This window comes from Ursus arctos, unplaced genomic scaffold (genome assembly GCF_023065955.2).
Source record: "Ursus arctos isolate Adak ecotype North America unplaced genomic scaffold, UrsArc2.0 scaffold_61, whole genome shotgun sequence".
Classification (NCBI taxonomy): domain Eukaryota; kingdom Metazoa; phylum Chordata; class Mammalia; order Carnivora; family Ursidae; genus Ursus; species Ursus arctos.
Window position 1 is genome coordinate 194518 of NW_026623080.1, and position 21999 is coordinate 216516.

General features: G+C 42.1%; 1 protein-coding gene across 3 annotated transcripts in view; it reads right to left on the reverse strand.

Annotated features, from left to right (window-relative positions):
• Window positions 1–21999, reverse strand: part of LOC125281827 (NF-kappa-B-activating protein-like) — a 215375-nt gene that overhangs the window by 136459 nt on the left and 56917 nt on the right. For 2 of the 3 annotated variants that reach the window (XR_008957911.1, XR_008957912.1), the window contains one exon: window positions 14913–15313. The exons of the other annotated variant lie outside the window; for it this stretch is intronic. The gene's annotated coding sequence lies outside the window, so the exon portion shown is untranslated. The remainder of the gene's footprint in view (window positions 1–14912; window positions 15314–21999) is intronic. 3 annotated transcript variants of the gene reach the window in all.

The following is a 21999-nucleotide window of genomic DNA, read 5'->3' on the forward strand; positions in this document are numbered from 1 at the left end:
ATATGTGGTCATGGTTATTTCAGATACTTTTAAAGCAATTGGATGTATAAAAATTTGAGTTTGGCTCCAGCAGGCTTTCAGGGTAATGGGTCTCAGCCTGAGGTAAAGAAATAAGACAACCTCGGGGTCAATAGACTGAGGTTATTTTTGGCTCATTCGTATAACCTACTCAAAGTCATCAAGCCAGAAAAAAACATCATCTTCTGAACCCAAATTCGTATTTCCTGTTGGAATAAAATATTAGCACTGGAGATAAGTAGTAATGCTTAAGCAATTACTTTACTAGAGTTAACTAGAAGTGACTCAGAAAATTGGCAAATCCAGAAAATTGAAAAATCACTCTTCTCAACACTAGCTTCTTATCTCCTTTGAAGAATGAGTTAATACAAGAGATAGTTAATGGTATCTAAGTAACAAGGTAAGCAGAGATATAAGGTGATCATGACGTTAGACCAGGAAATGGAAAAGAAATGATCTTCACGTGTAAATTCTTCTCCGTTGTCGAATTAGTGAATTAGTCCAATACGGAATTAACCATACCTAGGTACCTATTTTATCAGAGGTATCTAGACGTAACAAGATGCACTGGTATATTGATGGTGTTGAAAGAAAACATTCTTCTCACTTCTAAATTTTCATATCTTTTTAGAATGTGGAAGTAGTACTATAATCAGCTAGATTTATTGTGTTTGGTTTATGTAGAGAATTATATACTATCTGAATGATGAGGTGAAGGCAGGGAGCTGAAAAACAGATACTTCTCAATTTTTTTCTCGTTGAAGTGTAATAGTAATATAATTAGTGGTAATTGGGTAGCTGTTTAAAGACAACTGGGGAAACAACCAGAAAAGTAACTGAAATCCGGATGCTGAAAAGCAGGTTCTTCTGAAGTGCAACTTATTTCTTCTTGAAATAAGATATTGGAAAGGTAGGTAAATAGTAAATAAGTCACGAAGGCATGGAATGGTAGATAAAACTTAACTAGAGATAACTAGATATAACTGGAAAACTTCCTGAAGCTCAAATGCTGAAAAACACATACATCTTATCTCTCAAATCTTTTTTTAAAGGCAGAATTAGTTATTGCTAGTAATAATTAGTGGTATATAACTACATCGTGTAAACTATGGCTATCTAGAGATAAGAATAATTAGTTAAGGGGCGCCTGGGTGGCTCAGTCGGTAAGCAGTTGACTCTTGATTTCAGCTCAGATCATGATCTCAGGGTCTTGGGACTGAGCCCCACATCAGGCTCCCTGATCAGCAGGGAGTCTGCTTGTGGATTCTCTCTCTCTACCCCTGCCCCCCGCTCTTGCTCTCTCTCTCTCTTAATAAATAAATAAACAAAATCTTTAAAGAAAAGAATAACTAGTTAAATCTGTGGATATGAAAAACACAACCGTACCAACTACAAATTCTCATCTCTTCCTGGAAAAATGAATTACTTCTGCAGATTCTCATTGTACTTTTGTAAATACTTAATTAGAGACAACCAGAGATAATAAGAATAACTAGTTGAAGGCAGGAAGCTAAAAATCAAGTTCTTTGCAACTCTAAATTTACATGTTAGTGCCCTATATATCTGGTGGTACCTTAATCTTTTGTAACCTCGGGATAAATGATGATATTCGAATAATGAGTCAAAACCAGGACACTGAAGAAAAGTGGTTGAATCCAAGAATTTGATAAGAATTCTTCTCAACACTACCTTCTTATCTAGACTGTGAATCATGAGTTAGTACTACAGATCAGTACTTATACCCAGGAAACTAGTTAATTGGAGAGAGATATGTAAATGAAGCCAACGAGTGAAAACACATTCTTGTTATAACTGACTTCTTTCTCGTTAGCATAATCAGTTAGTTCTATATAACTAGTTGTACCTAGGAACTACCAAACTGGAGACAACTAAAGATAACTAGCGCAGAAGCTAGAAAACACATCCTTTACAACAATTTTAAATCCCTACTTCTTAAAAAAAAAAAAAGAATGTGTACTCTAGATCAAATAGCTATAGTGGTACCTAGGTGGGTGATAAAGTTAACGGGAAATTACCAGAGGATATTTAAAACCAGAAATTGGAGGCACCCGGCTGGTTCAGTGGGTAGAGCATATGATTCTTGATCTCAGGGTCATGCATTGGAGCCCCACGTTGAGGGCAGAGTGTACTTAAAAAAATTAAAATAAATAAATAAAATAAGACCTTGAACATTCATGAGTCACCACTCTAAGCTCTTCTCCTTTGGTATAAGAATGAGTTAGTACTATAGGCAGCTTGTGTACTTATTTTACCAGTTAATTAGAGGTAACTGGATATGATTAGAAAAAGTATTTGAAGCCCGAGAGCTGAAAAACACAGCCTTGTAATACTTTGTTCTAATTCTTTGCTGGAACACTGCCTCAGAACTACAGAGCCTAGAAGCGAGACTATAGAGGTAGCATCCAAAAAACTAGCTCTCTATGGGTAACTGGAGGTAACTAGAATGACTAGAGTAAGCCAGAAAAAAAAAAAGCACTCTTCTCAACTCTAATCATATTTCTTGTTGGCATAATGCGTTAGTACTTTGACAACTCATGACACCTGGGGGATGAGTAAACTACGGTTGTGATAATTAAAATAATTAGTTGAATCCAGCAAGTTGAAAACATGTTCTACTCACCTCTTCTTATTTCTCTTTGGGATAATGAGTTACCTCTACAGATAACCAGGTGATCAAAGGAACTAGTTAACTAGAAATAAGTGGAGATAAGTAGAAAAACTGGTAGAAGCCAATAACCTAAAAAACATTTTATTCAAATTTAAATTCCTATTACCAGTGGAAAAATGAGTGACTAGTATGCTCATCTAGTGGCACCTAGGTCATTAGTTAAATGGAGCTAAGTAAAAATTTATAACCAGAATAAATATTTGGGACCAGGAAGTGAATCAAGACATTATTCTCAAATCCAACGTCTATTTCTTTTGATAATATTGAGTTAGTATTATTGAGAATAGTAGAAACTATTTACTAAGAGGTAGCTAGATATGCTGAGAAGAATAATTGAAGTAGGAAGTTGAAAAACCATTCGTATCACTAGCATGTATTAATTCTTACTATTTTATTTTTTTAAAGAGTTATTTATTTGAGAGAGAGAGAGAACACGAGCCAGGGAGAGGGGCAGAGGGAGAAGCAGAATCCCTGCTGAGCAGGGAGCCCAATGTGGGCCTCGATCCCGGGACTCCAGGATCATGATCTGAGCTGAAGGCAGACAACGCCTGAGCCGCCCAGGTGCCCCTAATTCTGACTATTTTTTGTAAAGATTGATTGATTGATTTGAGAGAGAGAGAGCATGAGCAGGAGGGGCAGAGAGAGGGAGAGTCCCAAGCAGACTCCACAACAAGCAGAGAGCCCACTGGGGCTAGATCTCACCACCCCAAGACCATGACTGAGCAGAAACCAAGAGTCAGGGGCCCCTGGGTGGCTCAGCTGGTTAAGTGTCTGCCTTTGGCTTGGGTCATGGTCCTGGAGTCCCAGGATCAAGTCCCACATCGGGCACCCTGCTCAGCAGGGAGCCTGCTTCTCCCTCTGCCCTTCACCCTGCTCATGTTCTCTCTCGCTCTCTCTCTCTCTCTCAAATAAGTGAATAAATAAAGTGTTTAAAAAAAACAAGAAACCAAGAGTCAGTTGCTCAACCGACTACACCACCCAAGCACCCCAATTCTTACTATTTTATTTATATTTATTTATCCATCAGGTCATTTATTCTTGCTATTACTTATTTATTCTTGCCATTATTTCTTTATTTAGCACTATAAATAGCTATTGTAGCTCGGTAACTAGTTTACTAGGGATAGCTAAAGATACCAGGAAATTTGTTTGAAAAACCATTTCTCACAATCCTGATTCTTATCTCTTATGGTCCTAGATTTAGTGGTACAGATTACCTAGCATTGGGCAACTAGTTAAACTAGAATAACTACAGATGAATAGTTGAAGCTAGAATGTAGAAACCGCAGTACACTCAGCCAAAAATTCTTATTTACCATTGAAATAATACATCAGTTCCTTAATTTTCTAAGACCGGTTAGGGAAAAAGTCTAAGGTAGCTGAATTCTTCAGCCCTCTATTGCAAAAAATTTCTTTACTTCACCATCAAGCTATTCAGCAAGCCATAAGGTTAAAAAGAAATAAAAACCAAGAAGCAAGGATCTAGCTATGAAGCCAAAATAACTCTCTGGAAGACCAGTCTGGCAAGAGGGCAATAAGCACAGTTCGTATGAAACATTACAAAATGCCTTAAGAAGCACATAAAGTTAGAGGCTCCTGGGGGACTCACTCGGTGAAGCATCTGCCTTCAGCTCAGGTCATGATCCCAGGGTTGTAGGATCGAGTCTTGCATCGGGCTCCCTGCTCAGTGGGGAGCCTGCTTCTCCCTCTGCCTGCTGCTCCCTCTGCTTGTGCTCTCTCTCTCTCTCTCTGACAAATAAATAAATGAAATCTTAAAAAAAAAAAAGGAGTACATAAAGTTAGGTTTGGAACTAAATGCAAATATGAATTGTGCTATGTCTGAGTATGTACTAACCCAGAAAAGAGAGGTGGAATGAGTTATAAAGGGCAGTTTATTTATTTTTTAAAAAGATTTTATTTATTTATTTTTGTGAGAGAGAGAGTGAGAACGAGTGGGGGAGAGGGGCAGAGGGAGAAGCAAACTCCCTGCTGAGCAGGGAGCCTGATGTGGGGCTCAATCCCAGGACCCTGGGATCATGACCTGGGCCGAAGGCAGATGCTTTGCCGACTGAGCCACCCAGGAGCCCCAAAGGGCAGTGTGTTAAAAAATTCTGGTTCAAGGTTGCCTGGGTGGCTTAGTCAGTGAAGCGTCTGATTCTTGAATTTGGCTCAGGTCATGATCTCAGGGTTGTGAGATGGAGCCCATATCTGACTCTAGGCTCAGTGGGGAGTCTGCTTGAACGTCTCTCTCTCCCCCTCTCCCTCTGCCCCTACCCCTGAGTGCAAGCTTCCCCCCCCTTCTCTCTCTCTCTCTCTCAAATAAATAAATAAATCTTAAAAAAAATTTTAACATTCTGGTTCAGCATGGGAAATGTTAAGGTTTCTTTCATTTCAGCACAATACAGTTTTCATTAAAATTGTCCTTACTCAATGAAAGTAGGACCAGATAAAGGACTAGCTGGGTGATAGGGCAGTAGCCAACGAAAGTCACCTTGAAATGAAAACTGGATCACTCAGGAAAAGGGACAGGGCTTCTGTGACTTTCTCCTGAGCCTACACATCTATCTAGATGCTATATTCGGCTCAAAATCGATGGGCTCCGTTATTGATATATATCAGGTGACCCACGAAGCACGCTTGGTATTAAAAGTAGCAATATAAGTGAACCTGTGAAAACAAAGTCCATGAAAGCGGAAGCTCAAAATGTCCTGCTCCTTCTAATCGGCCAGAGTAAAACCATGTCTCCAGGAGAATGAGGCAGAAATTAAAAATGGAAGGAATGTGATTCATATGGAGGCAATGGAATGTGGTCTTGAGAGAAAAGAATAAAACAATTCATAGCACAATTTTAATAAGACTTCCACCTTCCCATTCTGGTTGTAAAGAGTACTCCTAGAGGATTCTAACACAGTTTTTTTTTTTTTAATTAGAAATTAGAAAAAATTCTAACACAGATAGTTTTATTTATTTATTTATTTTTTGAGAGAGAGAGAGAGAGAGAGAGCATGTTCACATATGCACAAGTGGGGAAGGGCAGATGGAGAAGGGCAAGCGGACTCCAAGCTGAGCAGGGAGCCAGATGTGGGGCTTGATCCCAGGACCTAGAGATCATGACCTGAGCCCAAGTCAGACGCTTCACTGACTGAGCCACCCAGGTGCCGCCTCAACAGAGAAAGTTTTGATTCGATACCTTGAAATGTGGTGTTGCTCGAAGATTGAAGGGACTGTAAGTTTAACCCTAGACCCCCGCTGCTTAAGTAAGACTTGGAAGGAAGAAATAAATATTGAGTATTTGACTTTTAGAGTCTGGAGTATGTTACAGTAATTAATATTCTCTTTGTGTTCCATTTCTAAAGCTTATAATTTATTCAATTTATATTATCTCAGAATATGTACAAAAATGTCTTAAGCAGTAGGACCGAGTGAAAATATAAACCACATTCTTATACCTTCTTTATGGAAAGAGTGAGAAAACAGTGCTTTTAAGCTTCGGCAAGTTTACACTTTGTGTATTCCGCCAAAGGCCAGGGAAAACCATTTGATTTCCATATCTTGAGCAGCCAGGGTTACTCCATTGTAACGTAATCTTCCCAAATGCTGCCAAGAACATAGGTACCTTAGAACAACCAGGAAGATCATACCACATGGTGCATTTTTTTACACCTGGACAAAAAGAGAGCATTTTAACTTCTTTCTCTGAAATCCTACCTTCTCTCCTTTCCTGATGACTCCTCGGCATAGCTTTATTTCTTCTCCACTCCACTGCACTGAATGAATCCAGCTTTGCTGTGAGTAAGCTGGCCTGAAAGTTATTCAGAACAGCCCTTCTCCGATCCAAGCAACCCTCTGGCTCCAGCAGGAAAGATTATAATGAGGGCAACGTCACCCAAATGATCCCTGGTGTGCACGGTGGGTACAGTGGCAGGTCGGGGATGTTAGTCAATTTAGGAGAGGATAAATTCTCTCAAAGCACCATAGCACCCAGCAGCCTGGGGCGCCTGGGGGGCTCAGTTGGTGAAGTGTCCGCCTTTGGCTCAGGTGATGATCCCAGGGTCCCGGGATCGAGTCCCGCATGGGGCTCCCTGCTCAGCGGGGAGTCTACTTCTCCCTCTGCCTCTGCCCCCCCCCCCCCGCTTGTGCGCACGCGCGTGCTCTCTCTCTCTGACAAGTAAATAAATAAAATCTTTTTTTAAAACCCACCATAACCCTATTAAGTGTTCATTTCTCTTCCTATTCTTTGTATTGTGTCAGTCTGTTTTTTTTTTTAAGAGTTTTTATTTATTTATTCAACAGAGAGACAGCCAGTGAGAGAGGGAACACAAGCAGGGGGAGTGGGAGAGGAAGGAGCAGGCTCCCAGCAGAGGAGCCTGATGTGGGGCTCAATCCCACAACGCCGGGATCACGCCCTGAGCCAAAGGCAGACGCCCAACCGCTGTGCCACCCAGGCGTCCCCTCAGTCTGTTCTTCTTTTTCAAGGTTTTATTTATTTATTTGACAGAGAGAGCGCGCACAAGCAGGAGCAGTGGCAGAGGCAGAGGGAGAAGCGGACTCCCCACTGAGCAGGGAGCTGGACTCGGGCTGATCCCCAGACCCTGAGATCACAACCCGTGCCAAACGCAGACACTTAACGACTGAGCCTCCCAGGCGCCCCTGTCTCAGTCGGTTCTGGAACTTTCCTTCTGTAGAATATTACTTTGAAGTTGCCAAAACACCGGCTTCCTATTATACTACCTAAAATGTAGGCTATCCCCCACACCGGACTCCAGTACTTCATGGCAGGGCTCCTTGGCTCAAACTCTCTTAAATTGCCCCCGTCCCCCAAGATGTAATATCGCAGAGGCTCTATACACACCTGTTCATTTATCCAGTGTCACCGCAGCATGGCAGTTTAGAGCAGGGACTTGACATCAGGCAGACATGAGGTGAAGGTTGAGCTCTGCCACTTGTAGGCACAGGGACTCGGTCAAATCACTTACCCTCTCTAACACTCAGTTTTGTCATCTGTAGGCTGGGAATAATTACAGTAACATAGATAAGACGTTTAAAGAACAAGACATGTTGTCCTGTCCTCACTTCTCTGTCCCAGGATGAGATGTAACATGGGCCAAATCATAATTCCTACCAAAATAAGCTACATACAGAAAGCTTATAAGATTATCTTAAGCTATTTTGTCCAGGTATCAGCTTTAAAATGGAAGCTGACTATAATTTAAAAACCAGGATTAATGATATCTAGTACCTTCAAGATCTGCCACATGCCACATGGATTAGGTATTTTATTTATTTCAACTACTCAAAATCATAGATTTAGAATACATGACCAGGGAAGCGAAAAGCTTGAGTACACGAAGAATAATTCTGTTACAACTGCGGTGCTGTAGGGGGCACTGTGTGATTTGGTTTCACAACACACACCTTTAAAACAGGAATCCTGGGGCACCTGGCTGCCTAAGTCCAAAGAGCATACAACTCTTGATCTCCAGGTTGGGAGCTTGAGCCCCACGTTGGGTGTAGAATTAAAAAAATATATATATGAGTACTGGCATGTTCTAAAATAATTTATTTCTGCCAAGATCTGGGTTTCAAGATACTATTTCTTGTTAAGGAATCAGAGTTCCTTGGTAAAATGGCTGATCTTAGGTCTGGAGCAGGAAAAGTAAAAGAGCTGCTCAGGAAATCTTTGCTCCAGAAAACAAGTACATGCTCAAAGACCAATAAGGCCACGCCAGAAGGGATCACGTGTAGTTTAAAGGAACTTTTATTAGCAAATGTGGGAGGCAACTTGACCATCAAAGAGAATAATCAAAATAAAGAATCAAAAATAATGGGGGCACCTGGGTGGCTCAGTCGGTTAAGCCTCCAACTCTTGATTTTGGCTCAGGTCATGATCTCCGGGTCGTAAGATGGAGCCCGGTGTTGGACTCCATGCTGAACATGCAGTTTGCTTGAGACTCTCTTTCCCTCTCCCTCTGCCCCTTCTCTCACTTGCACTCTCTCTCTCAATAAATAAATAAAAATTTAAAGTCTTAAAAAAAGAATAAAAAATAATGAAAATATAATCCACTGGCTTATAAAACACACGAGTCCATAATTAGAGAGAAAGGGAAAGACAAGACTGAGGGTCAGAAGGAAGAAGAGAGAGAGGTGAGAGGGCCAGGGATAAAAAAGAAAGATTTCTTTTTAAAAGAATACCAGCTCAGCAGCGCCTGGTTTGCTGTCATTTGAGCATCCAACTCTTGGTTTGGCTCAGGTCGTGATCTCAAGGTTGTGAGATCCAGCCCCACATCGGGCTCTGTGCTCAGTGCAGAGTCTGCTTGAGATTCTCTCTCCCTCTCCCTCTGCCCCTCCTTTATTTGAGAGACAGAGAGAGAGAGAGTGAGTGGTGGGGAGGGGCAGAGGGAGAGGGAGAGGGAGAAGCAGACTCCCTGCCGAGCAGGAAGCCTGATGCGGGGCTCAGTCCCAGGACCCAGAGATCACGACCAGAGCCGAAGGCAGATGCTTGCCCACCTGAGCCACCCAGGTGACCCATAAATAAATAAATCTTAAAATAATAATGAAAAAATAAAAGAATACCAGCTCAGATGGTGACTGCACTTATCATGGTGAGCACTGCATAATGTATAGAATTGTGGAATCACTATGTTGTACACCTGAAACTAATATAGCATTGTGTGTCAACTATGCTTAATTTCTTTAAAAAATGGATACCCTGGGAAAAAATTACATTATCGTTAATAAATTCTAGCTAGGCATTGTTGACTGTCACAGTCTCTAATCTTCAAAAAATAAAAAATATAAAAATGTAAGAAACTGCCAGCTTAAAAAGGAGGAAAACAACATTAACATTTATGAAGTAGTCTTGTCAAAACAAACTTTTCTAAAATTTTATTTATTTATTTGACACAGAGAGAGAGCACAGATGCAGGGGGAACAGCAGAGGGAGAGGGAGAGGGAGAAGCAGGCTCCCCGCTGAGCGAGGAGCCCTATGTGGGGCTTGATCCCAGGACCCTGGATCATGACCTGAGCCTAAGGCAGACGCTCAACCAATGGGGCCACCCAGGAGCCCTTCCTGTCAAAATTTTTAACCTGAACTGATTCAGTTATGTTGATAGATCTACCCTGCAGTTGATGGGAAATACAGGAAATATGGGAACAAATTTAATGACACCATAATAAAACAGAGTAATCCAGGAGGTGGGACAATCTACAAGACAACTTTTTTTTTTAAGATTTATTTATTCATTTGACAGGGAGAGCAAGAGAGCGCAAGAAGGGGGAGCAGCAGAGGGCAGAGGGAGAAGCAGACTCCACACTGAGCAAGGAGCCCGACACGGGACTCCATCCCAGGACCCCGCGATCATGACCTGAGCCAAAGGCAGACGCCTAACCATCTGAGCCACCCAGGTGCCCCAAAACAACTTTTTAAAAAGCCAATGTCATAAGAAAGGTGGGAAATAGATGTATCATAGATTAAAAGAACCTGAAGAGATGTAATATCTAAATACAACATAAATGTAATGCATGACCTACTTATTCTAAAAAGAGCTATAAAAGACATTTGGGACAATTGGGGAAATTTGAATATAGATTAGGTGTATGATGCTATTATGACATTATTAATTGTTTTAGATGCAGCAATAGCATTGTGGTTATGAAGGAACATTTCCTTTTTAAAGGAGATGTCTGATGGAAATATTTAGAGTTACAATTGTCATGACAATTAACTTATTTTCACAAGGTTTAGGAGACAGAGAGACAGAAAACAAATACGACATTTAATTAAAAAAATATATATAGGTGAAGGATGTGCCAGGGTCATAATCCTAGTATTCCTTCATTTTTCCTGAGTATTTTTTTTAAAGATTTTATTTATTCATTTGACAGAGAGAGAGACAGCTAGCGAGAGAGGGAACACAGGCAGGGGGAGTGGGAGAGGAAGAAGCAGGCTCCCAGCTGAGGACCCTGATGCGGGGCTCGATCCCAGGACTCTGGGATCACGCCCTGAGCCGAAGCAGATGCTTAACAACTGAGCCACCCAGGCGCCCCTTTCCTGAGTATTTGAAATGATTTGACAATAAAAATAAATGAGGAAAAGAAAGGATATAAAAATAAGTATTTCCAGACATGGTATACGGTCCCATCATAAAATTCATTTTCAAGAAAATTATATAAAATGTCGCTAATACTTGTAATACATTTAAGGGGATTTCTAAATAAATTTGAGGACTTAGTTAAGCACCAGATTTATGTTCTGCAAATTATAACCCCAACAAAGTTACTCTTGTGCCTGGGGAAGTCGGTAGACTATACTGGTTAAAACAGGTAGAGGCAGGATCACTAAAAAGCTTCTAAGGGTTTGCTCTTGACAGAGAACCCAAGCAAATCCAGCAGAAATATTGCATATAGCTAGTACCTGTCATCTCACATGATTATACCCATCAAATTTCTGGAGGGAAGGATAGAAATGAAAAACATCAGGACTATAAAACCAAAGAGAAACTCACTTCTCCAAAGAGATCCAGTACAACCATTACCTAATCTTACCTTTTCCCGTGCAGGGTTGAGATAGACAGGAAGCATGATAAATACCTTTTATTTCATGCTTAATATTTACTGTGGCTAGTAAAACAAAATACTTATTAGCAAGTGTTCCTCAGCTAAATAATTAGCAAACCTTCTTTTTTTTTTTTTAAGACTGATTTATTTATTTGAGAGACACAGAGAGAGAACAGAGGGAGAGTGAGAGGGAGAAGCAGACTCCCCATGAACAGAGAGCCCCATGCAGGCCTCGATCCCAGGACCTCCGGATCAAGACCTGAGCGGAAGGCAGGCACTTGACTGACATAAGTAATTAGCAAACCTTCCGATAAGCAATAGGTACAAAGCAAACATGGATGCTGAAAGTGGAATGTAGTAGTTACATGTTCATGCTAACATTGAAAATTGCTTATATTTGAGATGTGCAATTTAAAATGGTAAATGATTTTTTTTTAAATCCCAATCAACACCTGGCGGCAAGCCCTGCACTCTATCACAAGGTCTGAAGCATGTCATGAAATGATTAAATATAATGAGAATTTCCTCCGTTAGGCAATTATCACTAGGTTCAATTCAGTCACAAACACAAGGGGCAATAAAATTTAAAGCAAACATCGTTCTGTCTCTATTGAAAATGTTAAGATTCTTCTTTTATGCACCAAAAGATTTACCTACTCAGGTTAGTAGAAAAGTGTCTACATTTCCAGAGCCCCACATCAGGGGTGCTGTATCCCAGGATAAGCAGGTCTGAGAACAAAATTAGAAGTGTGTGTGTGTGTGTGTGTGTATACACTTGTGCACGCAGTTTGGTTTTGTAAGCCATTTGACTTTGAATGGGTGTGATGTTCAGAACAAGCAATGTGAAATTAACAGTTATGAAAGCACTTTGAAAAGTGAAGTCCTCACACACTTTGGGTACAAAAATTTTATTTAGTGTCGGGGCGCCTGGGTGGCTCAGTCATTAAGCGTCTGCCTTCGGCTCAGGGCGTGATCCCGGAGTTCTGGGATCGAGCCCCACATCAGGCTCCTCCACTGGGAGCCTGCTTCTTCCTCTCCCACTCCCCCTGCCTGTGTTCCCTCTCTCGCTGGCTGTCTCTATCTCTGTCAAATAAATAAATAAAATCTTTAAAAAAAAAAAAAGACTACATATGTTAGCGGACTGGAGAGAGAAACTTCCCTCGCTGGCTCTGAGAAAGTAAGCTACAATGATGTGAGATTGCCTATGGTGAGGGCCCCACAGCAAGGAATTTCAGGCAGCTTCTAGAAGCTGAGAGTGGCCTTTGGCAGATAGGCAGCTAACAAATAGGGACGTTAGTCCTAAAACCACAAGGAAATGAATTCTGCCAACAACTCAAATGAGTTTGGGAGTAGATGCTTCCTTAGTCAAGACTCCAGATAAAAACATGGCCTGACTGACACCTTGATGACAGGCTGTGAGACCCTGAATAGGGGACCTAGCAAAGCTATGCCCATACTCCTGACACAAAGAAACTATGATATAATAAATTTCAGTTGGTTTAAGCAGCTACGTTTCTGGTAATTTGCTAACATGGAAATAGAAACTTGTTAACATGGCAATAGAAAACTAACACACACGGGCGCCTGCATGGCTCAGTCGTTAAGCATCTGCCTTCAGCTCAGGGCGTGATCCCAGGGTCTTGGGATCCAGCCCCGCATCGGGCTCCCTGATTCGTTGGAAGCCTGCTTCCTCCTCTCCCACTCGCCCTGCTTGTGTTCCCTCTCTCACTGGCTGTCTCTCTCTGTCATATAAATAAATAAATAAATAAATAAATAAATAAATAAATAAGATCTTTAAAAAAGAGGAAAGAAAGCTAACACACAAGGTGCAATGGGCTGAGCCAAAGTCTAGCTGTATGGATGTGAAAGGCCTGAATTCCCTGTCATTATCTGGATCAGGGAAGGCAAACAAGTTTCATCCCCTCTTCCTATGCCTGCTAGTGCCACTCTCTGGAGTGTCTTGGGGTAGATGGAATAGTTGACCAGAGATGTCCATGCCCAAATCCCTGTATCCTGTGAATATGTTACGTTATATACCAAAAAAGGACTTGGCAGGGGCGTCTGGGTGGCTCAGTTGGTTAAGGGTCTGACTTCAGCTCAGGTCGTGATCTTGGGGTCCTGGGATGGAGCCCTGTATTGGCCTCTGTGCTCAGCAGGGAGTCTGCTTGAGATTGCCTGTCCCTCTCCCACTGCCCCTTGCCCCTCCACTCCAGCTCGTGCTCTCTCTCAAATAAATAGATAAAATCTTAAAAAAAAAAAAAAAAGGACTTGGCAGATATAATTAAGGTTATGGACCTTAACATAGGGAGATTATCCTGGGTTAGCTGGGTGGGGCCAATCTAATCACACAAGGATCTTAAAAGCAGAGAGTTTGGGGTGCCTGGGTGGCTCAGTCGGTTAAGTGACTGCCTTCAGCTCAGGTCATGATCCCAGAGTCTCAGGATTGAGTCCTGCATCGGGCTCCCCGCTCAGAGAGGAGTCTGCTTCTCCCTCTGACCCTCCCCCTTCTTATGCTCTCTGTTTCTCTTTCACTCTCTCTCTCTCAAATAAATAAAAATCTTTAAAAAAAAAAAAAGAATTATAATAGAAAGCAGAGAACTTCACCTGACTACAGGCAACAGACTTGTGGCAAAAGGAACAGTGGGGGAGATTCAGATTGTGAGAGGGACGCCACCAGCTGTTGTGGAAGGAAGGCCGCACAAAAAGCATGAGAAGAGGGGCGCCTGGGTGGCACAGCGGTTAAGCGTCTGCCTTCGGCTCTGGGCGTGATCCCGGCGTTCTGGGATCGAGCCCCACATCAGGCTCCTCCACTATGAGCCTGCTTCTTCCTCTCCCACTCCCCCTGCTTGTGTTCCCTCTCTCGCTGGCTATCTCTATCTCTGTCAAATAAATAAATAAAAATCTTAAAAAACAAAAAAAAGCATGAGAAGAAGGTTTCTAAAAGCAAAAACTGCCTCCAGCTGACAGACAACAGGAAAGGAGGTCCTCAATCCCCAAACTACAAGAAACGAATTTAGCTAAAAACCTGCATGACCTTAGCAGTGAATTCATCCCCCAAGTCTCCAGAAAGAAAGACAGCCCTGCTCACACCAGGACTTTACCTCTGTCACACTGTAAACAGGATCCAGCAAAGCTACTTATTATCTAGACTGCTGGCCTACAGAACCGGGAGATGAGAAATTTGTGTTAAGTGACAAAGTTTGTGGTCATTTGCTACGGCAGCAGTGGCGAATTCATACATGCTGTGTTGGGGAGGCTTCTGAGCCTAGATCTGGGGACTGTGCTAAAGGGCTCATTGACTGAGCAAAGATTTGTGCCATGGAAGCAACATCGAGGTGGCTTATAGGGTTCTTCGTTTGTTACCCATGATCTCCATGCTATGCTCAGGGGTAGAAATTACCTAGCTCTTCCCTCTGCCTGGAAAGCCCTACGCCACCCCCACCCCCGGCCCAGATATCTGTAAAGGCTTGTTCTCTCACTTTCTTCTGGCCTACACTCAAAACAAATTCACCAGGGGCTCTTAATTGCCCACCCTCACTAAAATTTCATCTCTTACCCTTCTCCTGGAAACATTTTACACCATGTCCCTGCTCCATTTGTTTCCCTCTAGCTCTTAGCACCTCATCGTACCCTTATTTACTTGGCTTACCACCTGCATCCCCACCAGTAGAGGCACGTTCCATGCAGTCGGAGGTTTTTGTGTCTTTTGTTTGACAGTTTATTCCCAGAACCTAGAACGGTGCCCAGAGCCTAAACATCTGTTGAAATAAGCACTAAAATGAAGAGACTTTCTTTTTCTGGTTTGTCAAGTTCACACATCCTGGCATACTACGGTCATCTTGTCTGGAGGGACTGGAAGGGAGGTGGGTCGGCACAGAATACAGAAGGCATAACCGTGGCGGACACCCTTTCCCAGGGTGAGCTTGGCTCTTCCATCATGCTGGCCGCCTGGACGGGAGCAAGTCGCTACACTCCCATCGGGTCCAAGGAGGACTGGAGGAGAACGTGGTCATAATATGCAAATGATTCCTCTTGCACTAGTTCTTCCACCTGGAAGGAAGCAGAACACACAACCAGGTTGGATGCCGTCCCTTCCAGTTCTGCCCCTGATGCTATCACACAAGGAAATCCTTTGGATTCTGGGCCAATTTAGGTGCTTCACTATGTAAAACCTTCTCACTTCAAGAGCCAACCAAGTGTGGCTGTCCCTTGCTTACATGCTATAAATAACCAAATTAACCCATCTACAGGATGTGGGCTGCAGACACCAAGCTCGCAAAAAGAAAGCCTGGAATATTCCCCAGGATGATGGGACTTCAGCAGGTTTACAAGGTAAATGGCCAGCATTACAAAATAACACTTGCCCTGCTGAGGACTGCTGATTTCAGGGTCAGCAAGAGGGGGTTTCAATCTGCTTAACCCTAAAGTGAGACACAAGCAACATTCTTGTCGGAAAGAGAATAGATCAAGGCCTGGCTCCAGACCTGGGAATGTCCTGGTGAGCTCCCCGCCTTTTTAAAGATTTTATTTATTTATTTGTCAAAGAGAATGCAAGCAGGGGGAGCGACAGGCAGAGGGAGAAGCAGGCTCTCTGCTGAGCAGGGAGCCCAACGCAGGACTCGATGGCGGGACTCTGGGATCATGACCTGAGCCAAAGGCAGACGCTTCACCGACTGAGCCACTCGGGCGTCCCTCCTGGTGAGCTCCTTAAATGAAGTTCTCAAGAAGCAGGTTCCTGTGGGGAAATGGAATTGGGAAGTGAGCTTCGAGACGGGTAAGCGGTTACCTGATTCCAGGTGGCCGCCAAAGGGCACTTTGGCTTGGAGCAGTTGTGGCAGTGAACTTGGTCATCCACGATCTGGCATCCGAAGTAGTCTTTCGGACCGGCCCTGCGGCAGACCTGCCTACAGCTCAAGAAGCACCTGTGTTCGCTGCCGGGCTTGACCCAGAAACTGCTAGCACTCGGGTACGCTCTTCTGTGAAAGCACTTCTTCTTCTGATTTTGATCCAAATCCAAGACGACTTGGATCAGATTCAACAATCATACCGTATCTTGGGGCGCCTGGGTGGCTCAGTCGTTAAGCGTCTGCCTTCGGCTCAGGGTGTGATCCCAGGTCCCTGGGATCGAGCCCCACATCAGGCTCCTCCGCTGGAAGCCTGCTTCTTCCTCTCCCACTCCCCCTGCTTGTGTTCCCTCTCTCTCTGGCTGTCTCTCTCTGTGTCAAATACATAAATTAAATCTTAAAACAACAACAACAATCATACCATATCCTGCACAGCTCTGCCGTGCGCGTCTGCTTTCGGACTTCTTCAGGGCCTGCCACTCCTCCACCACATGTCCCCTTTTGGGAGGGGCTGGGGCTGTCCTTCTCTGCATGTTTCCCTGAGCACCGACTTTGAGCTCAAAGGGGGAGACAATGCTCAGGTATGCAGAGGTCCCTTAAGAAACTGCATCCAGGCCGACAGGACTGCCATAGACATGTGTATTCTTTGTGTAGATTTCCTAAGTGCTTGCACAGAGCAATTAGCTCCGAGAAATAAGGACACTGGGAAGTTTGGAGGAAAAAAAAAGAATATGTTCCTTTCAATGCCTGACTTAGAACTTTGAAAATTACTAGTTATTCCTGAAACTCTTCTAAAATATCGTCACTTCTGTGACATACTGTGCTGCGGAAGGAACTAATCATCTTATACCTCTGCTTAGAAACGTCTGCCTCAACAGCACATAAAGTCCAATGATACAAGAAAGAAACACCATAAAAACAAGACAGAGGGTTGAAAGACTCTACAAGTGCAGATTTAGGACAGTTTAGATAAGAACTAGAGCAATGAGGGATTTTTCTTCATTTCTTTGCTTTATTTTAAAATGCCTCTTAGGGGGCACCTGGGTGGCTCAGTTGGTTAAGTGTCTGACTCCTCATCTCAGCTCAGGTCTGGATCTCAGGGTCATGAATTCAAGCCCCACCTTGGGCTCCATGCTGGGCATGGAGCCTACTTAAAAAAAACAAATTAAGGGGCACCTGGGTGGCTCAGTTGGTTGAGCGTCTGCCTTCGGCTCAGGTCATGATCTCAGGGTCCTGGGATTGAGCCCTGCATCATCGGGCTCCCTTCTCCATGGGGAGTCTGCTTCTCCCTCTCCCTCTGTGCTCTCTCTCTCTTTCAAATAAATAAATAAAATCTTTAACAATAATAAATTAATGTTAAAAATAATAAAATGCATCTTAGGGAGGAAAAAGAACTGGAGTAATAATGCAGTGTTTCTGATTCTCTGCCAGCCTGTCCATCTAGATATTCTGCAATAATTATTAGAAATAGAAAGGTAAAAAATACTGCTATTGTGCTTACATCCATTACAAGCCGCCAAAAGAGTTTGACCATCAGAGGGAAAGCTCACATTTCTCAAGTCTAAGCAATCAAAGTATAAAGCATTTGATCCTTAGGACACCTGGGTGGCTCAGTTGGTTAAGTGTCTGCCTTTGATTCAGGTTGTGATCACAGGGTCCTGGGATCAAGCCTCATGTGGGGCTCCCTGCTCAGCGGGGAGCCTGCTTTTCCCTCTCCCTCTGCCTACTGTTCTGCCTACTTGTGCTCTCCCTTTGTCAAATAAATAAATAAAATCTTTAAAAAAAAAAAAAAAGCATTTGATCCTTTCTTCCTTTGAAGTGGTCTGTTCAATTTAATTTGGGAAGGAAAGGAGGATTATCCACTGGAGATTTAAAATATTTTTCAGCAGAACAACTGTGATTAGAAAAAAAAATTTTTAGGTAAATGTATAAAAATATACCTCCCACAGGACAACTTCTTAAAAAGTCTGATGATTTAAAATTAACAAGGAATAAAAGAACGAAGGGGATAATGGTGGACTAGGTTATATCCAACTAACCTGTGTGCCAAAAAATGATAAATTCTGGCAAGAATGAAAAACTGTTTGCAGGCATTGGAGAGTGACCTAAAGGGTAGAAATTGAAGGGGATCAGGCCATTGGAAGAAGGGAAACATTATAGGTCACTCCCACATCTAGCAGATTCGTTGCCCTGAAATAACCCCCAGGCTGCATGGCATGTGGCCCCAGAAAGTGAGCAGAAGCTGCAGTCTCTATGGCCTTTGCAGGCAGAGGACAGCGTTCAGCGGTGCTAGATTGCCTATGAATGTAGAGAATACACCAGGAAAGGGAGGTTCCACGGGGAGTTCTCAAATGTGCATATAAACTTCTCTCAAATTCTTGAAAGACTCTAAAATTGTACATATGTGGGGTTAAAATCCAAAGAGTGCAGGGGCAGAGCAACAACTGGAAGGTGAAAAGATGTGAAACCACAGAAAGGTCGCATTTTAGGATGAAAGAGTACATACATGGACCAAGAGAGTCTCCCTAGAAACAAAAGGAAAACTGAAACAGACATGTGCTAGAAAGGATAAAATCTGTCCATAATGTAACTGCTTGCTAAGACAACCCATAACATGTTTAGGGGAAAATAACAGAAAATCCAGACTATCAAACACATAGTTTCCACAATGGTCAGGGAATGAATGAATGAATGACTCATGAAAGTAAAACAGTAACCCCCAAATTCCCCTAAATTGATCTGTATATTTAGTGGAAGTCCTATAAAAATCCCAGCAATGTTTGTTGCAGACACAGGCTAGCACATTCTAAAATTTATATGGAAAAGCAATTGACCTAGAAGAGCTAAAAGAACTTTTTTTCTTAAGTAGGCTCCACACCCAATGTGTGGCTTGAACTCATGACCCTGATTTCAAGAGTCGCAGTTCTACCAACTAAGCAAGCCAGGCACCCCAGAGCTGAAAGAATTTGGGGAAAAAAATGAAAAGGGGTGGAATTATTCTACCAGATGTTAAGTTTTATTATGAATAAACTGAATGAAATTTAGAAAGTGTGGCATTGGCAGGAGGAAAGAAACAGAGATCAATAGAACAGAACTGAGAGCCCAAACACAGTCCCACACAAATATGCTCAAATGATTTTTGTCATAGCTGCAAAAGCAATTCAATAGAGGATAGACAGACCTTTTTTTTTTTTTTTTTTTTTAAGATTTTATCCATTTAATTGTCAAAGAGAGAGAAAGCCAGCACAAGCAGGGGGAGAAGCAGGCTCCCGGATGAGCAAGGAGCCTGACACGGGACTCCATTCCAGGACCCCGAGCTGAAGGCAGCTGCTTAACCGACTGAGCCACCCAGGTGTCCCAGAAAGATAGACTTTTAAACAAATGATGCTGCAGCAATTGGACATCCATAGGCAAAAAAACTGACCTTGAACTAGACCTCATATATTATGCAACAATCAACTCAAAATGCATCATGGACTTAAATGTAAAATTTAAAAACTTTAGGAAAAAAACATAGAACAGAATATATGGAATTTGGGGCTGGGGAAAAAAGACCTTCCCACTAAATGCCTAAAAGAATTTAGATAGAGGACCAGATCCAGGAAGGGAGCGATCACCATAGACAACTACATTATAATCTGAACTAGGGGCAATAGGGAGGAAGTTAGCAAATCCGTTACAATTCTCTTTGTCCTGTTGTTTCTCTATGATCCATAAAGATTTGTTTACCAAACATTTACTCTTCTATTCTTCCTGTGAATTGTCCTGCTTCCCGTTGAAGCGCCCCCGGACTCCTAACTCCTCCTCCTTAGTCCAGAAAGATATTTATACCTCATTTTGCCTGTCTTGGGAATCTCTCATGCTTATGTGGGTTCTCCCTCTATATGGAATTTCGATTCTCCTGTTAATCTCACGTCAATTTAATTCTTAAGACAGCGAAAAGTACCTTGAAGACTACAGGAAACAGACTACAAAAACAATTTCCAACAAAGTTCCACCCACCGCACAAAGGTGGAAATGTTAGGTGAGAATTAATTATGCCTCGGGGATCACACACATTCAAAATTCTTTAACTACCAAATGCATTAGTCAAAGTTTTCTATTGAGACATTTCTAACACCTCAGATTTTGATCTTCCTTATTGTGGTCCTATTATGAAGACATTGTACGGAAATTGTCACTAGTGGGGGGGATGACTAACCTCAGGCTGGATTCTTTCATGTGGTAATTCGAAAGACTTTCCATTGGCTCAGTCAGTGCCGGCTAATTTGTGGCTCAATAAGATCAAGGGGTGATTGTCTGAGATCATAGAAAAGCCTGAATTGTAGCAAAGGATAATTTGAAAATAACAACAACAACAACAAAAAAAAAAGATAAGAAAACGGCCGCCTGGGGCCACCTGGGTGGCTCAGCCCTTAAGCGGCTCAGGTCATGAGAGGTTTTTTGGTTTTTTTGAAGATTTTATTTGTTTGAGAGAGAGAGAGAGAGAGAGGGCACACACACAAGCAGGGGGAGAGACAGGTAGAGGGAGAGGGAGAGAACCTGATGCGGGCTGATCCCACGGATCACCTGAGCCAAAGGCAGATGCTTAGCCCCCTGAATCCCCCAGGAGCCCCTTGCTGAGAGTTTTTAGCATGAGTTGGTGTTGGATTTTGTCAAGTGGTTTTTCTGCATCTGATGATATGATCATGTCATTCTTTAGAGTGTTGATGTGATGGAGTATATTAATTGACTTTTTGAATGTGAACTAGCCTTGCATACCTGAGATAAATCCTAGTTGGTCATAGTATATACTTCTTTTCATACATTGTTGGATTTGATCTGCTAATATTTGGTTGAGGATTTTTGCATTTTTTCATGAGAGTAATTGGTCTTTGGTTTTCCTTTCTTACAATGTATTGTCTGGTTTTAGTACCAGGGTAATGCTGACCTCATAGAACAAGTTAGGAAGCATTCCCTTGGTTCTATTTTCTAGACCAGATTATAGAGAATTCGTATCATTTCTTCCTTAAACATTTGGTAGAATTCCCCCGGTGAACCCATTTGTGCCTGGTGCTTTCTGTTTTGGAAGGTTATTAATTATTGATTCAATTTAAAATAGATATAGGCCTATTCATATAGTCTATTTCTCTTTTATGAGTATTGTTAGATTGTGTTTTTCAAAGAATTGGGCCATTGTTTCTAAGTTATCAAATTTGTGGCCAGAGTTGTTCATAATATGCTTTTATTATCCTTTTAATGTCAGCAGAATCAGAAGTGATGTCCCCCTCTCATTTCTGATGGTAGCAATTTGTGTCTTCTCTCTTTTTATCTTGGTTAGCCTGAACAGATACTTATCACTTTTATCAATATTTTCACATAACCAACTTTTGGATTCATTGATTTTCTCTATTGTTTTCTTGTTTTCAATTTCACGATTTGTGCTCTGATTTTTATATCTTTTCTTCTGCTTACTTGGATTTAACTTGCTCTTCTTTTTCTAGGTTCCTACGGTGGAAACTGAGATTATTAATTTTGGATTTTTCTTCTTTTCTAATATATGCATTCATTGTGACAAATGTCTCTCCATGTACTGATTTCCTTTGCATCCTCAAATTTTGACAAGTTGTGTTTTCATTTCCATTTAGTTCAAAATGTTTTTTTTTTAATTCTCTTGAGGTTTATTCTTTGATCCATGTGTTATCTAGAAGTGTGTTTTATGGCCCAGGATATAGTCTATCTTAGTGAATGTTCCATGTGCGCTTGAGAAGGATAAGCATTCTGCTGTTGTTGAAGTATTCTATAAATGTCAATTAGATCTGGTTTATGGATGGTGCTCTTAGTTCAATTATATTTGATTCTACTGGTTTTCTACCTGCTGTCTTTGTCAGTTTGTAACAGAGGGGATGTTGA